Raw genomic sequence first — 16,755 nt, 5'->3', positions numbered from 1 at the left:
CCACATGTGGGTCAACGAATTGTGTCGATAGATACGCATTTGACATAACTGACAGCGGCAGCAAATTGTCATAATTTTGTCCAAAAAAATATTTAAAAAATGAGCTGTCAATTTAGGGCCGCGGCTCCATGGCGAAACACTGTCAGGCGCATCTACTGGGCGCTTACGTAAAGTTTATTGCCTGCACTTCGGTAAGCAACAAAATGTTTGTATCTTTAAGCTGCATGTTTTTTATCGCCGTCGTCTTGCATGGCTGGCCCTAAGAAATCACTTTCAATTTTGGTACCCTGCAAGTGCCAACCGAATGGGCGAGATAGCTGGGATTGGTAATGGAAATAGTAAATGTAAAAGATAAACTTATTGTACTATCTACCTACTCGAAATTCTCATTGCTCTCGCAACTTCTTAACGAAGCTTGCGAGTGAATATAACCAAATATTTGCAGTGCAATCGATTATATTTTAAGCAGGGTATCTGCTAGTCGAACACTTATTGAATACTACTCTTTTATCCATTGGCTTTCGTGTGGTTTGATATTATTTATTGTTGACGTTGGCTAATTGTGAAATGACTTTGAGCCTGGCTAACATATTGACAACTTAGCGGTGCTAAGTTTATTTTTTTGGGTCTTGGCTTTACGAATACCCGCAACCTTGAATTGCGGTTGGCAACTCTCGGCGTGATTTCATCGCCGCTTCACACATCCGAACATTTCACCTACTCACTGGCTCATTATAATTTTCGTCGCAATCTTGGTGACTAAAGGTACAACAGGTTTACGTCTCTCTCACTCTCCGTATCTCTGTCTCTCTCGCCGTATTGGTAACGTTCTCTTTCATAGTTCCGTTGATTTTCACTAGAATTGTTTTTTCTTTGATTAGCCATTCAGTGCAAAAGCAAAGCAGCTGTCATTTGCATCGAGGCAGAATTGCCAGGGTATTGCTCAAGTGTCTGGGAACTGGCTGTGGCCTCTCCGGTTTCTAATTGAATTCATTTTTGCACTTGTTGCAATTTCATTCGCATAATTGTCGAAACAACCAGCAGCCACAAAGCCGCATCGATTATTAACTCATTGAAGCGTGAACAACGTTGCTGCCGGTTTCCTAGTTAGCTGGCCAGACAGCGCCGTGCAAACAGCGTCGATGCTACAGTTCCGGCTATTGGTGAATGGCTAGACCCAATAATAATGGCCAATAATTACAAGCCACGATTTTGCAAGCCGACAAAAGAGCAATGCGACCGTACAGCTCGGACAACGTAAATAAAATCGACTAATCAATAAGAAAAACAACTCCGAGTGCCGGCATTTGCTGTTGCAGCAATTTCAGCTCTGCTGTTGCTGTTGCAATGTTGCAGGGCAATGTTGCCCCTCGCAATATATAGACGATTTATAGCCATGTGTAAATCCTTCATAGTCACGCTCCTTTCGCCTAAGCTTTTATTTTTTAGCCAGATTGCCAGCAATTTCAACTCTGTCCGTCCATGATTTAGTGGCCCCTTTCGAATCGATCGCGTGATTCATGTGACTTGTGCTGCACATGCAGCACGCAGCATAGAGCTAGCCTTGGCGCCGCTTTCCAAATTTGCCTCAGATAATTCTAAATATTTTACCACAACTTTTTCATCCTGTCGACAGCTTAAATACACTCTCAGCGCGTTCTACAAATTGCAGTAGTTGGCTGCGTCTTGGCCCGCTCAGGTTGGGCGGGCAATTTTAAGGTGTGCCGCGCCCTCTCTGGCTGCTGCAAGTGAAATCATTTTGAAAGTAGTTTAGAGTGCAGCGCTGCAATATGTGCATTGTTCGTGACGTGACTGTGTGTGGGTGCTAAGAGCCTAAATGCATTTCACAATTGCTTGCATACGTAGCTGAAGTAGCAGAGCCTGGCCACGGGCAAACATTCTCTGTACGATTGAGTAACCTGTTTGAATCGTGCGCTGCAACGCTGCTCTACCCCCCCCCCCCCCCCCCCACGCCAGCCTGGAAATAAAAGTGAATAAAATAAAAGTCGCATTTTTATACAGATTGAAACATGTCAGTTGCATCAAATATGGTTCTATCAAACTAGATAGAAGACTCACAACTCTTAATAATATATACACTACAAATATTTCTTCTTTATGTCTGAATAACATAAAATCTGATAAGTGTGCTTACATTTGCCAAAGATTATTATATAGATATCCCACACAAGTGAAACTTTCAGCAAACAAGAATTTTGTATTAGTTAAAAGTAAAAGATAATCTTGTCGACAGTCTTAAAAATACAGACACTTCCACTCGCACTCCAGCTACAGCTGTAACCCTTGCATTTTCCGCTGAGTCAGAGCCTCACTCAGAGGCTTACATATCGTGAGCGATTGCGTGACATGACCAGCACCACGTTCCAATGCCCACGTGAGATTAGGATTGAGTATTGGTTTTTCTCACAACTTGCCAGAGCCAATTATAAGAAAAATAAACACATGCATATATACATATTCACATAGATATATATACATATATATGTATGTATAAATGTTTATACAAAAATCTCCACGCATTGAGTCAGCGTAGCCGGCTTGTTTGCGCAACAATTAAGCGCAATTACAATTTTGTGGAATTAACTATTGAAAACCCGTTTGCCCAGCCCACCGCTGCCCGCCTGCCCACTGCTACTGGGCAACCGAATTTGAACAGACTTCCGCAGTTTTTGAGCTATTGGGAAACCTCATCTCAAGCGAATATGAATATAATGAAAAATATGAATTTAAACTTCAACTTCCGCTTGCAGCCCGATTCAATTGAATGATATGCTTTCAATATCTTTTGGTTCACATTTGATTGGCAGCCGTTGAAAAAGTTTGTAATTTAATTAAATAACCAAACTGACTATGTTCGAAACTTATTTGCTGCAATTAGTGGGAATGTGTAATTGATACAGATGCAGCCTGCTTATGCAACCCGACAAATAAAGCCTTGTAACAGTTTTCGCTTTTAATTATCACCAAATCATCTCGGCTAAGTTTCAATTTAGGCTTTGTTGTTTACTAGTCTGTGTGTCCGTCTGTCCGTCTGTCCGTCTGTCTGTCTGTGTGTCACATAACACTGACGCCTAATGCTATAAGCCGATTTTGGCATTTTCTGAAACTTCCTGCTCATTATTATATCTATTATGAGCACACACAGATCGCTGACTGGCTGGCGAGCTCCAATGGAGAATACTGAGCAAAAAAAAAAAAAACAAATCCTATGGCTGTCATTGTGAGCGTGTGCGAGTGCGACTTGACACAGCTTTTGCAGCTGCCTAACGCACCAGAGTATCTTGTAGATACTTGCACATTTTATACACACACAAATGTATACGATATATCTATATATCGGCGTATTTTTTGCGTGCTACGCGCTTTCCGCATTACAGGCAGTCAGTCATCAAAACGCTTCCACGCTCCCATCAAGATGAACGACCCCGTAACGGCCATCGACGTTTGCGTTCTTGCAGATACTTTTGCATATACATGTGCATAGATGCAGATACATCCCATCTGGCTTGCTGCGTATCTATTACGTGGCGTTCACTTATGCAGATCGGCTAGCACTTGAATGTTTTCAATTGCTTGCAAGTAACACAAGCTCAACAACTGCATCTGCATCTGCATCGGTATTGGCATCGGCAACAGCATCTGCATCGTCATCGATGGGATGCTCTCATCTGGTAGCTTCTACTCTACTTATTATAATCATTTTAAAATGCCTGCGTTTTCAGCGTTTATTACAATTAAATGCGTTTGCCCTCTAATGGCCAGCCGCAGGGCCATCTAACATAATTAGCCACTTATAGAAGAACTGCGCTCAGCTTGGCGCCTCTGGGCATGCGCACGGACCGAAGATGGCGTCGGTGGCGTCGCTTGATTGATTCGTTGTTTATGCGCACAGTGTTGCATGCGTGCCATGTGTCTAGCTCGGGCTCAAGCTCTTTCCCACTGACAAAGGCCAGACAATCAAAATATTTTCATATTGCCAGACATGCAAGCAAATAAACAATGCAGCAACATTCAAGGGGAAGGCTCTGGCTTCAGCTAAAACAAAGGTCACATGTGCAATTATTATTATTATTATTATTTTAGTTTTTCAGTCAATTTACATATGACACATGTGTATATATGTACATAAATGCATTACATATACACCAACATCAGTCTAATGCCTGCACTGTGCAGCCAATGGCCCCAAAGTTCAGCTCAAACTTTTTGCTTGACTTCATCTTCAGCTTAGCCTTAGCGATGCCTTTTTGCTGCTGCTCTGCAGCTAAGCGATATCGCCATAAATGTTTTTTATCGCGCTCTTGACCGGTTTGTACCGCTAGACTCTGTATAGCCATCGAAAGGCAGCCAAAACAAATTCAACAATAGATTTACCGCCTGCTGCAGAAACTGAATAGATTCAACGGCATATTTTGCAATATGACGAGGTCAAAAGGCGCATAGCTAAAGCTGTCTAGCTGCAAATTTACAATCAAATATATATCGGGCTACCGTAAAGCCAGCCGCATATAAAAATCGAAGCAGCAGAAACGGGCCATAAATATGTAAAAAATCGTTGCCATTAGCCTCAGCCTCAGCCTCAGCCGTAGCTGCAAAGCAAATAACAACTGAATTTGCTTTATGCTGCCTCCGGGTAATTCCTAATAATAATATAATAATGTGCGTCTTTTGCATGTGCCTAGGGTGATTTGTATACCCTATGTTTGAGGAATAAGGGGTATTATGATTTTGTAGAAATTTCTAATTTGAAAATAGTTTACATCCACAATCCATCATTTTATAAAAAGAAAAGCAGTCATCAATCTCGGGATGTAATGTATTTCGCATAAGTGCAAAGACAGCTCATTGACTTATATGGGGTATTCCCTCGTCGATTATCTGAGGCTCTAGTTTCATTTTGCTGCTTATGCGAAGGCTAAGGTCGCAGATGAATGCGTGGTCAATGATGTGCTGAAGACGTGGGCACTGTTAATTCAATGTTAAATGCACAAGGGGCTAATGTTAGGCGAGCCTCCTCTACAGCTACAATAACAGCAACAGCAACAGCAACAACAACAATATCGACAACAGCCTTAACAATGTCTGTGCACTTGAGGTGAAAGCAATGGCAATGAACGTGGATGTACATTATGTACAAACTTATGTCATCAATGCAAAGTCAAAGCCAAAGCCCGTTGACTTGAGCGAGGGAGTTTGCTATTCAAATTAGCTAAATTGCAATGAAAGCGTAGCCAATATCATTTGCCTATAGCACAGTGAATGCAATGTGAATTGCACAGACAATTGGTCGCATCATTTTGTAAAAATGTTCGAGAAACAACGGTTTAACTGTGCTTCATATTGTGCAATTATTATGTGCAAACAACGAAATCTACCTCAATTTTGTTTGTGTATTTAAAGTACTTATTCAAATGAGAAGAAATATACATATATTTAAATATATATTGACTCAACTCAAACTTAATTTCCTTATTCAAATTGTCAGGAAATTTATCTAGAATAACAAATTAATTTGTCACATAAGAAATATATAAAACAGCATCCAGCTACGTTTGTCAATTTAGCAAGTCTCATTTAAATATATATTTCTTTATTGTCACTCACGTTTCTCCCTCTTATAGCCTGTAGGATGCTGTCTATTACAATTAGGTGAAGTCTTCCGTCTAGAAAATTGCATCATCATTTGGCTGACAAGGTGACATCATTTTCCAGCTAGTTAGACTCTTGCTCCTATTATGCAATTGCCGCCTATTGCAGCAGTTCTAACGAATGCACTTTTTGATACGCAATCAGCATCCGCATGTGTCGCACAGACAACGAGCGGAACTGAACACTTAAGGGAGCCCAATGACCAATGAGGGGTCGGGGGAGTCGGCAGGCGCAGCTAATAATAGCCACAAGGGGTGCACGCACATTGAGGGAATCAGATGCATGGCTACATAATGATATAGGTCTAATTATATATGTAAAACTGCTGCATGTGAGCCTCAAGCAGCTCTCTGGCAAAGCCCATAAATGAGGAAGTCGAAGAGGAACTCCCTTACTCGCCGTAAGTTCTGCCACAACTCGGAGACTAGAAAATGAAAATTAATTTCCATGCAGGCGTCTGCATATAAACATTTTCACTCAACAAAAATGCATTGATTAGGCGGGTGGCTGCACCACGGGGGGAAGGGGACAAACGCATATGATTCGTTTGCCACATGTTTAACGGTTTTCACCGTCATTTGATTTATGTTTAGTGTGTGGCAGCGACAACAAAGCCACAACTCAATTCAGAGACGGCAGAAAGCGAGAAAAATATTTAGATGGCATATACAATATAAGCCCAAGCTTTTAATTAATTTAGAGTTATGATTATTTTCTGCGTTGGTATGCCACATGCCACATGGCCCATGTCCCAAATTCAAGCCCAGTTTCTTGTGCATCTCTGGCAGCTGGGTCGATCCCGTTCCCGTTGCCCAACCCCCCAAACTTAATCGTCATGCCTGGCTGCCAATGAAACTGAAAAATTCCGCTACTTTTGCTTTTTTTTCTCTCTCTCTCTTCAATGCATGGGCGTTTAATTAAGTTTGAGGTGCTGGGGCAACCAGCCTCTAGCTTGTAGCTACCTCGAGCTATCTACATATATATTCAGTCACATACAGTGAGCCGTGCTAACTATGCCATTGCCGCGCACAGTGAGCGTCACAATTATATGCACATCTCCTCTCAGTCATCTCGAAGTCTTTTATTACATTTTTGCAATGTTTCTGACTTGCTGCTCACAGCGGTGTCTTAATAGCGGTTTAGCTAAACAAAAGCATTTGCTAAAAACACTTTGCGTTTACCTGCATTTCATAAGAGTGTGAATCTTAAGCAGTTAACTTTAAACAGTTTCCACGATCTCATTTACAAGTGAATACGAATATTTGAGTGAAAAGGTTACTGCAACCATTAATCAAATGTGTCATTCCTAAATGCCATATCATAACGTTGTCCTATATTGAGAGCGATATGTTGGGAAACGTAACCATATTATCTACATTCCCTTTAAAAACCTCTGTTTAATGGCAGTTATGTGACTGAATGGTTTGATTCTTTATATGTAAGCAAAGTCCGAATATAATACGCTTAAAATTAATCTAGTTTGCATCAAAATGAAAAGTTTGCATAGTAAAAGACTGAAAGGAGGTTGACCAAAGATCAAGAATATACAACTACTAATTTTATAGGGTAAAGATTTCTTGAGCATACAACGGTATACAGTCCGAATTATTTACAATACAAAAGAAGTAGACTAAACTAACATCTTGAGCTATTTGCAGAATATGCTAGCTTGAAAATCATATTGTATGAAATTTTTATGTTCATTTAATTATTTTGTTTCTAGCCTGGACGCTCTCCATCAATTAAGAAGCAACTTCTTATACGCAGTTCTTTTTGTCTAAGACGCCATAATTATTAGCTACAGGGCTGCCAATTTACAGTCTGTACGCAGTTCGTTCAACTTTCGATCAATAATGGATATTTGTTTGGTCAACATGTTCGTTCGGCTTCCAACTTTCATGCTGTGATCACATTTCGTATTTCGTATCTCGCATTTCGATTTTCTCATTTCTATTGCCGTATCTTTGAATATTTATCATGCTCACAATGCGTTCCCGCTAATTAGTTACCAAAAGGCAAAGATTTTCAATGCCTTTTGCAGTTGTCTTTGTTCAATTTGGCCCGCTTTGAAATGCAAATAAGCAAATGATTCGCATTTAGCTCACATTTGTGAAGGGAAGTTCTTTGTGTTGAAGCTCAAACTGAGCTGAATACATCACCAGTTCGGCTCTCGAAGCGAAGTTATCTAATTAAATGCGTCAGATTTTGCTAAGTGATTATTATTTGGCATAGAGTTGTGACGACGTCGAGGCTGCGGATGCTTGACTCCAATTTGGCAACCGGTCAAGGTGAAAGTTGCGACACCTGCCACCGAGTAGTCTATGGTTATCTCGAAGCAGCAGCTGCGGTGGTGCAACTGCCGCTGGCACTGGCACTGATCACCCAGTCGGCAGCCTCCACAACGAGCCGGTTTAGTTTTGACAAATTAATTGTCTGGCTAAATTGCAATTTGCTTCAGCTGCGCGCACAATTAAGTCGTGCTCTTTCGCCAAATCCTGACGCTTTTGTTGGTTATCAACCGAAATTAATGCATAAATTAGCATGCATTGCGTTACGCTCAAGTGGAAATGGTCATGCCCCGCAGACAGCCGGGCGAGGCAGTGCTTAAGCAAATTAACTTGAGCTTCATTTGCAGTGACATTTGCAGCAAATCAGCAGCAACTGACATACGGGACGAGCAAGTCGTAAGTCGTAAGTTGCAAGCTGCAACTTGCAAGTTGCCGCGACGTTTTTGCTGCCCAATGTTTTCTGCTCCATTGAAGCATTCAATTGTGGGGCGACTTGTGCGCGGACACCAAGCTGGACTGTTGGGCGTAGCCATGCTGTAAAAAGCAAATGATGCCACTCAACTCGTTTTTGTAGAAAGTTGCAGCGTGCCCAAAGCCTCATCTGTCTGCATTTCAAATGCTGTTGCATTGCCCAGTTAACGGTTAGAAAAGAACGGCACCGCCAACAGTCAACAGTCAACGGCAGGCAACAGCCAACACTCAGCATTAACATCGTTTGGTTTTTGGGCGATTGTGCCATTGACTGCGCATAAATAACCAATCATAAGAGCTGACATTTCATGCTGCTTCTTGGTAAGAAGTGCCTAACCGGTTTGCGACTAGCTGTCGATCCATTGATGCCACTTACAGTTACATTTAGCAGGAGCCATAAACAAACTTGTATGGCTAAGAGCCCGAAATTATGGAAAATATATTAGCTCTTAAGTAGCGAGAATTTCGAGAATTCTTTTGAGCCGACTCGAACTCCTAATCATATCAGGTGAAGCACGTTTCTAGCGAGGATTAATAATTCGTGATGTAACTATATTATAGATTATTTAAGTCTATATAAACTGTCTGATTCTTATGCTAATAATTGGGTGCAGCTTAAAGACATGAATGTCATCTCTAAAATAAGCTGTCTTGGAATAGATCTAGATTTATTGGTACATATATGAATTTTGTGAATAAATTCTCCGTATTATATATGAATTTACGGGAATATACAAAAAGTAATAAGCATATGAATAAAAGCTCATACAATCAATCAACTTAATTCAATTAAAATTCACATTTGATAAACAATCGATCAACAGCTTAAATTTTGTATAGATAATAACATCTGCTACGTGCTCGTTCTGCAGCTAATCCCAGATCTGAATGGTTTACAAAAAATCTTATTTATTTATTTATTTATTTATTTATTGTTACCAAAAAATTAATTCTAAGTAACAATTTCTTTAAGCCAGAGCGACAAAGGCCTTCAGGCATTTTTTACATTATATACATTATTTGCTTTATATATATATATACATTATTTACATTCTATATACATTATTTACATTTTATATATTATAGGTCTATATTAAGTTTTTTGATTATTTTTATAAAATTTCCTATGTTTGATTTGTTGGGTTTGGAGATGAGGATATTGAGTGTGGGAGAATTAAGGGATTTGCAGATATTGATTACGTGTTGGCAATGGAGTTGTAGGTGTTTTGTTGTTAGGGTGTCGCTATTGCAAAAAGGGCAAATAGGAGCAGGTGTTTTGTTGAAAATATATTCGTGAGTTAGTTTTGTGTGTCCTAGTCTGAATCTTGTGTATTTTATTGCGTGTTTCCTATCTATTTTAGTTGGAAAATATGTGGTTTCTCTTGCAGGGTTGATCGTTTTGTAGAAGTGTGAGTAGTCGTTCCAGATTGTTTTGAGTACTTCTTTGGTTCTGACGTTAATCAATTTATTGATATCTTTTTTGTTGTTGATGTTGTGTAGAAGCAACGGAGAACGTGTGGCCATTTTAGCTGCTGTGTCTGCCAGCTCATTTCCTTTAATCTTGACATGTCCAGGGGTCCAGAGTAGTTTGATTCTTTTTTGATTTGAGTTAAGTTTGTCCCGAATTTTTGTAATTGTGGGTTGATAGGTGTTTGGGTTTTTACGGCTAGTAAGGTGGAGAGCGAGTCGGTGCAGATAACAAATTTAGTTTTTTTGTCTTTTTGCGTGAATTCTACCGCACAGAGGATCGCTTCCGCTTCCGCTGTATAAATTGAAGAGTGCCAGGGAGTGACTGCTGATTTTAATATTTTATTGTCTTCAGTAACAACACTGAAGGCAATTATGTGATTTAGTTTAGAAGCATCCGTGTAGAGAAAAGTCCATGCCTTGTATTCGTTTCTGATTTTGTCGAAACTTTTTCTGTAGACTTCGTCTGGTGTATTGTCTTTTTTAAATTCCGTGAGCTCTAACAGTATGGCGGTACTGTTTCTTGTCCAAGGTGGGAATTTTTCTTTGTATTTGCGTTCCGATGACAAAAATATGTTAAGAGCTGCAGCTTCTTTGATAATCATTTCTAGGCTTGATGGCTTTTTGATTGCTCTTTTCCGTTTCAGCTGCTTGAGGAGTGTGTTTTGTAAAGAGGAACCATGTGTATTTGTGATGTTTTTAATATGTCGTCCAATGCTCCAGTGGAATCTAGTGACTAAATCAGGGAGTCCTGTTTCTGCCAGCATGTTATTTATTGGAGTGGTACGGAAGGCGCCTAATGATAGTCGGATGGAGGAATGGTAGGGGGTGGAAATTTTTGCGAGATTTGTTTTGTTTGTTTTTCCATATATTACAAGTCCGTAATCAATCTTGGCGAGTATTATTGATTTACTTATATTAATTAAAGATGAGGTATTGCATTTTAGCTTATTATTACTTAAACATTTAATTATATTCAATCTATTATTTAGTGAGTTTGTCAAAGCTTTGATATGTTCATTCCAATTATATTTACTGTCGAATGTTAAACCTAGAATTTTGAGGTGTTGTGTTTTTGGTATGTTAACATTGTTTATTGTAATATCTATGTTAGAGCAATTATGTTTCTTACAGATATGAAGGTGCATGGACTTTTCCGCTGATATTTTTGTTCCTGTGATATTGCACCAGTGATGAATTTTAGAAAATAAATTATTTATTTGCGTGTTATAGCCGGGGCTTGGATTGAAAAGTAGGCAAAGGTCGTCTGCGTACATAGTGTGTTTGAAAAATGAATTTTGGTTTATCAAGTGATTTAATTTATTAAAAGCGATGAGAAAAAGTGTGACTGAAAGTGGAGAACCTTGTGGGATGCCGTTTTTTAAGCCCATTACATTAGATAATGTGTTATTGGCTTTAACTCGTATTTTACGGTTGTTTAGGTAGCTACGAATGTAATTGACAATTTTTGGACCAAATTTCCAATCATATAGTTGCTGTATGATGCAATGAGCTCCCACCCTGTCAAAAGCTTTTTCCATATCGATTGAGAGCACCGATATGTGGTTTTTTGTGGCTAAGCTATTACAAATAAAGTTATCTATTATAAGTAAGGGGTCCATGGTCGACCTGTTTTGTTTGTATGCATATTGGTTAGGTGATAGGAGGTTCTCTTGGTTGAGCATCCACATAATTCTTTTTGATATGATTTTTTCTAGGATTTTGGAAATACAAGGGAGCAGTGATATTGGACGATAACTGTTGAGTAAGTGCTTTGGTTTATTTGGTTTGTTTATAGGTATTATTGTTGCAATTTTCCATTGTTGAGGGATATTGCTGGTGTCAAGTATTATATTATAAAGCTCTAAGAGTTTGTTTATTGCAGATGAGGGAAGCTTTTTAATTATTTGATAAGTGATATTGTCCTGTCCGGGAGTAGATCCTTTAAGGGTATCTAGGCAGGATTGCAATTCTAAAAGTGTTATAGGTTTTTCAATGATTTTAGCTCTATTTCTTGGAGTGTATGTGATGGTTGTTTGGGCTATGTGCTGTTGTTTTTTATTATTGAAGGTGTGTGAGAAATTTGAGTTGTCTGAATAATTTGACCAGGTTTTGCAGAATGCTTCGGTTATTTTTTCCGGATCGCATGAGTTTCCTGTTTCTGTTTGTATGGAATGAATGTGGGTAATTTTATGTATCCCCGAGAGCTTGTGAACTTTGTCCCAGAGTACTTTAGTTGTTGTGTTAGGGCTTATATCTTCTGTAAATTTAGCAAAGCTTATTCTTTGGGCTATTTTGGCCGTATATTTAAACTTTGCGTTCGCTTTTTTGTAGATTAGCATGTTTTCTGTGCTTAGGTGTTTTCTTAAATTATTTAAACATTTTATTTTTTCTTTTTTTAATTTTTCAAGTTCTGGGTTCCACCAGTATATGTGATTATTTTTCTTTCTGTTGGGATTGGATGTGGGTATTGATTTATTAGCAGATGTCTTCACTATTTTGAGGAATTTAGCGGCTGTTTGATTAGTATTGTGTGTTATAGTTAGTCCTGGTATTAGTTCGTCTATATTTTCCTGGAATAATTCCCAGTTCGCTGAGTAAAGTTTATATCTATGTGTTTTATAGAATTTTGTATTTGCTGTGGGAAAGATTTGTATGTATATTGGGTAGTGGTCGCTTCCGTATAGATCTTTATCTATAGCCCAGGTGGCGTTAAGGTTAACTGGTGGCGTACAGAAGGCTAGGTCAACGTGTGTGAATGTGTTATGAGTGGAGTAGTGTGTGGGGTCTCCTTTGTTTAGAGCTATTAGATTACTGTTGAGAACAAAATTTGCAATAGTTTTACCTCTTGGGTTGTTTGAGGGTGATCCCCAAAGAGAATGCCAGGAGTTAAAGTCACCTAGCAGTAATACTGGCTTATTAAAACTGTCTGTCAGGTTATGAAGGTCTTGTTCTGTGAACTTGTCCGTAGGAGAAAGGTAAATATTAATAATTACAAATGGTAATTTAGCTTGAATTTCGGCACATATTGCTAAAATGTTAGACCGGTGATCTACTATTCTGTGTTGTATATTTTTTGATATTAGGAAAGCTACTCCTCTGTTGGCTTTAGGAGCCGATGGATTAGTATCATTTTTCTGATAAAACGAGAATTGGTTTGGTATGGGAATTTTTGAGCTGAGATCGGTCAAATGGGTTTCTTGTAGAGCTATGATATGTGGGTTTTGGTTTTTTATTAAGAGAGAGAGATTATTGTAATTGTGCTTATATCCATTTATGTTCCATTGTAATATTTTTAGAGTCATTATGTTATGCTTTGTGTTAATCCGTTTTGTTTTGATTTTTGTGTTAGTTTTATAATCTCTCTCTTGCACGTTCTCCCTCTCGGTTTAGCGAAGTTGCGCTTTAATGCAGTAAATCATTATAGGCTTTCGCAGAGACCGAGAGAGAGAGCGAGCTTTGAGAGCTTTGAGAGGTTTTATTATAACTCAACGTCCTCTATGATACTATCCGTATCAGAGAGCGTTGGGTGATTTTGGTTGTTCGTCTTGTATTTATTTCTTAAGTAAGTGATGTCTATGTCTGTTTCTGAGTCGCTTGAGATAATCTTGTCTTTGTGATTTGAGCGTTTCGTTGTGTTGAGTGTTTGTTTATTTGGTTTGCTTATGCTATGTTCCGGCGTTTCTTTTGTATATTTTGTGTTTGTGAAGTCAAAGGGGTTTTCGGGTGTGCTTCTAGTTTTTGATTTGTCTTTAGAATTATTTTCTTTATTGGAGGTGGATGGTAAGATTTTTGTCTCGTTTTCTTTTTGCGGTGTTAATTTAGCGGCTATTTCTGAAAATGTTTTTTTCGTATTTGTCGGTGTCTGTGTGCGTTGTTTGTAATATTTCGTTTTGGCTTCGTACATGGTGCATTTGTCTGTGGTTTTTATTTTGATTATTTCTTGCGCTTCTTTAAATTTTGGACAGTCTTTGCTGCTAGCTGCATGCTCTCCATTACAATTCACGCAGAAAGTGCGCGTGCACTGAGTAGGTTTGTGAACTGGTAGACCACATGGGTCGCAAGCCGCTGTTGCTTTGCAATACTTTGCTGTGTGGCCAATAATTTGGCAATTTTTGCATCGCATTGGGTTAGGTATATATTGTTTGACCTTTACAACGTGCCATGAAATTTGCATTTTTGGGGGAAGATTATACAAGTTGAAGGTGAGCTGCACTACGCCAGACGGGATGGTTTTGCCATCTATGAGTTTGGTGTATTTATATACATCGACAACTCCTTGAGATTTAAGTTCTTTGAGTATTTCATCATTTGTGACGTTGTTAAGGAATGGGGCATATACTGTTCCTTTACAGTAATTAAGATTTTTGTGATATTCACAAGATATTTGGCAAATACCATGGAGCTCTTTGGAAGCAATGAATTTTTCAGCTACTGTTGCGTTCTCTACGAATAGTAGAAGATTTCCGTCACGCATTTCGTTAATTTTTAATATGTTTTTGCTGATGAGTTTAATTGCACGTTCAACGGCGAAACAGGAGTATGTGGAGATAGGGTTTTTAGTGTCGGTGGCTGACATAATAATGAATTTTGGATTTGGTAAATTAGGAGTTGGGAGTTCTGGGAAAGCTTCTGCAAGTGGTGTCGGTTTTTTTCTTTTGGTTTTGGGGCTATCGCTTAGCATTGCAAAGCGATTCGCCCCTTGGCTATAATGCCCGTTGGGCATAACTGTGTATTTGACTTACTTTATGCTTATATGCTTCTGTGTATATTGAAAGACAAAGAATTAGTGCAAAAATAGAAGATAGGCGCTTGAAAAACTGATAAGCTGTGAACTGAACTCTGCGATAACACAACCGTTCGGTACGAGGTCTAGTCGACGACTGCGACACAAAAAATCTTATTTGAAATTCTGGTTTCAAACAGGTTGGTTTAATAAACTTTGAGTGCAAGTTTTTTGTATTACGAGAATAGCTTTAATCGCACATTAATTATTATTTTTAAGCTTATAGCAAGTCTGTTAGTTTATCAGTTCTTGTTTAAGCTTAAAGATTCGTCTTTATGCAAGTAGCCGGCGTTAACCTTTTACAAAATGCAGTTAAGTGTGAGCGGTCACAATATTCCGTACCGAGCAGCTAACAGCATTGGGGCGTTGGCTTGGCGTGGGCTTGAAACACGGCTTCAATTGCCATGTCATCCCCATCATCATCATTATCATCATCACCAACATCAACATCATTTGCGTCGTCGTGTCGTAGATTCTCTGTCGAATGACAATTTGCAAATGTCTCTGGGCGCATAATTTATGCAGATGCAGTTGTTGTTGTTGCTGCTGCTGCTGCGGCTGCTGCTGCTGCTGCCTTTTTTGATGGGGGCAACTGGAACAACAACTAGTAACTAGCAAGGGGCAACTAGTATCTGGCAACTGGCAACTGGCAACCGGCAACTGGCAACTGACAGCGTTAAGCGTTGGCCATTAAGGCGAACGCCCATGCATATTCAGTGCCATAATCCCAACGGTATTTTAATGCTAAATGCTTACTCACTTCGGTGGTGCAGACAACAGAAACCCGTTTTTCCGGTAATGACCTTCACTGTTTGCTTTATCATCTTGCCCCAACGGCCTCCCCCCACACACACACACACACCCTCTTTCACAACAGCAACTGTGGGCTGGTTCACGTACTTCATTTGGAGCTCTTGAAATTCTGTTGAATCCACAAAAGGTAGCCAAAGTAACTTCCTGAACATGCGACTACAGACAATTTGGAGCTCTTGCTTCTGCCGTGGATAGAAACCAACGTTTGGCGTTAAACTGCCCTATTTCGGAATCTAATTCTAGGTATCATATCCATGTTTGTAGACTGCCCGACTGATACACATCGTGCTGTAGCGTAACAATTTCAAAGTTTACCTACTATAAAGCCCAGGGCTGCACTCGACTGCCATAGAGAGAGAGAGAGAGAAGTGGAGAATGCCTAACAATTAATTAAATATATATGACTGATTTCGATTCCGAATCCAAATCCAGTTCTTACCATATCTCTCGGCACGCTTAGGCAACAGCCCACTGCTCGTGCTGTCGCTCGACTTGCTAATGAACAGATACAGCCGCGGTTCAAGTGCTAAATGGAATGTCTGTTGATTAAACAGCCGTTAGCCGCGCCACCAGGCTCAGCCACCCAACAATTTGACTGAGCAATGCAAAACGCTGCAAACCACTGCTGTCTATGATTAAATTGTGATTGACCTTAAGGCTGATTAAAGCTGAAATGGATTATTTTTAGTGGAAGTTGCCAAAATATCAAAATAACATCAACTAGTATTAATATTAGTATTATTATTAATATAATATCGAAAATAATTCTCGATATTATATTAATAATAATATATCAATTGAATAGTAATAATATATCAATTGAATAATATATCAATAGAAACTAGTATTATCATTTATATAATATCGAAAATAATTCATTTAATTTTTAAGAAAATTCAAATTAATCCAATTAAATAAATAGATCAATTTAATGACGGCACTCCCTCATTCAAGAAATTTTTTATAATTTTCAACTGTTAAATAATATAAATAATTTATTTAATTTATATTAAAATCTCTCTCAATATTAAATCAAGTATTGCAACATTATAGAATGTATAATAAATATAATCGAATATACAATATCATAAATATAATATATTATACGTTTAAATGAACTAGGAAGTTTAAGCATATTTTTTCTAGCTTGCCAATTAAAGGTTTATAGATTTTATAGAGTTAATAAATGTAAATTTGAGATACAAGCATTCAAGTTCAAATTCAAGTTATTGATTTCGATTACACTCAGATACACACCAC

General features: G+C 38.7%; 1 protein-coding gene across 1 annotated transcript in view; it reads left to right on the top strand.

Moving 5' to 3' along the window:
• LOC108621509 (uncharacterized) overlaps window positions 1–16,755 on the top strand; it is a 41,386-nt gene that overhangs the window by 5,623 nt on the left and 19,008 nt on the right. The gene's annotated exons all lie outside the window — the stretch shown is intronic.

Source organism: Drosophila arizonae, chromosome 2, assembly GCF_054131065.1.
Source record: "Drosophila arizonae isolate 15081-1271.41 chromosome 2, UAZ_ARI_1.0, whole genome shotgun sequence".
NCBI lineage: Eukaryota > Metazoa > Arthropoda > Insecta > Diptera > Drosophilidae > Drosophila > Drosophila arizonae.
Note: the sequence above shows the minus strand (reverse complement) of the source record. Positions and strands in the feature narration are given on the sequence as shown.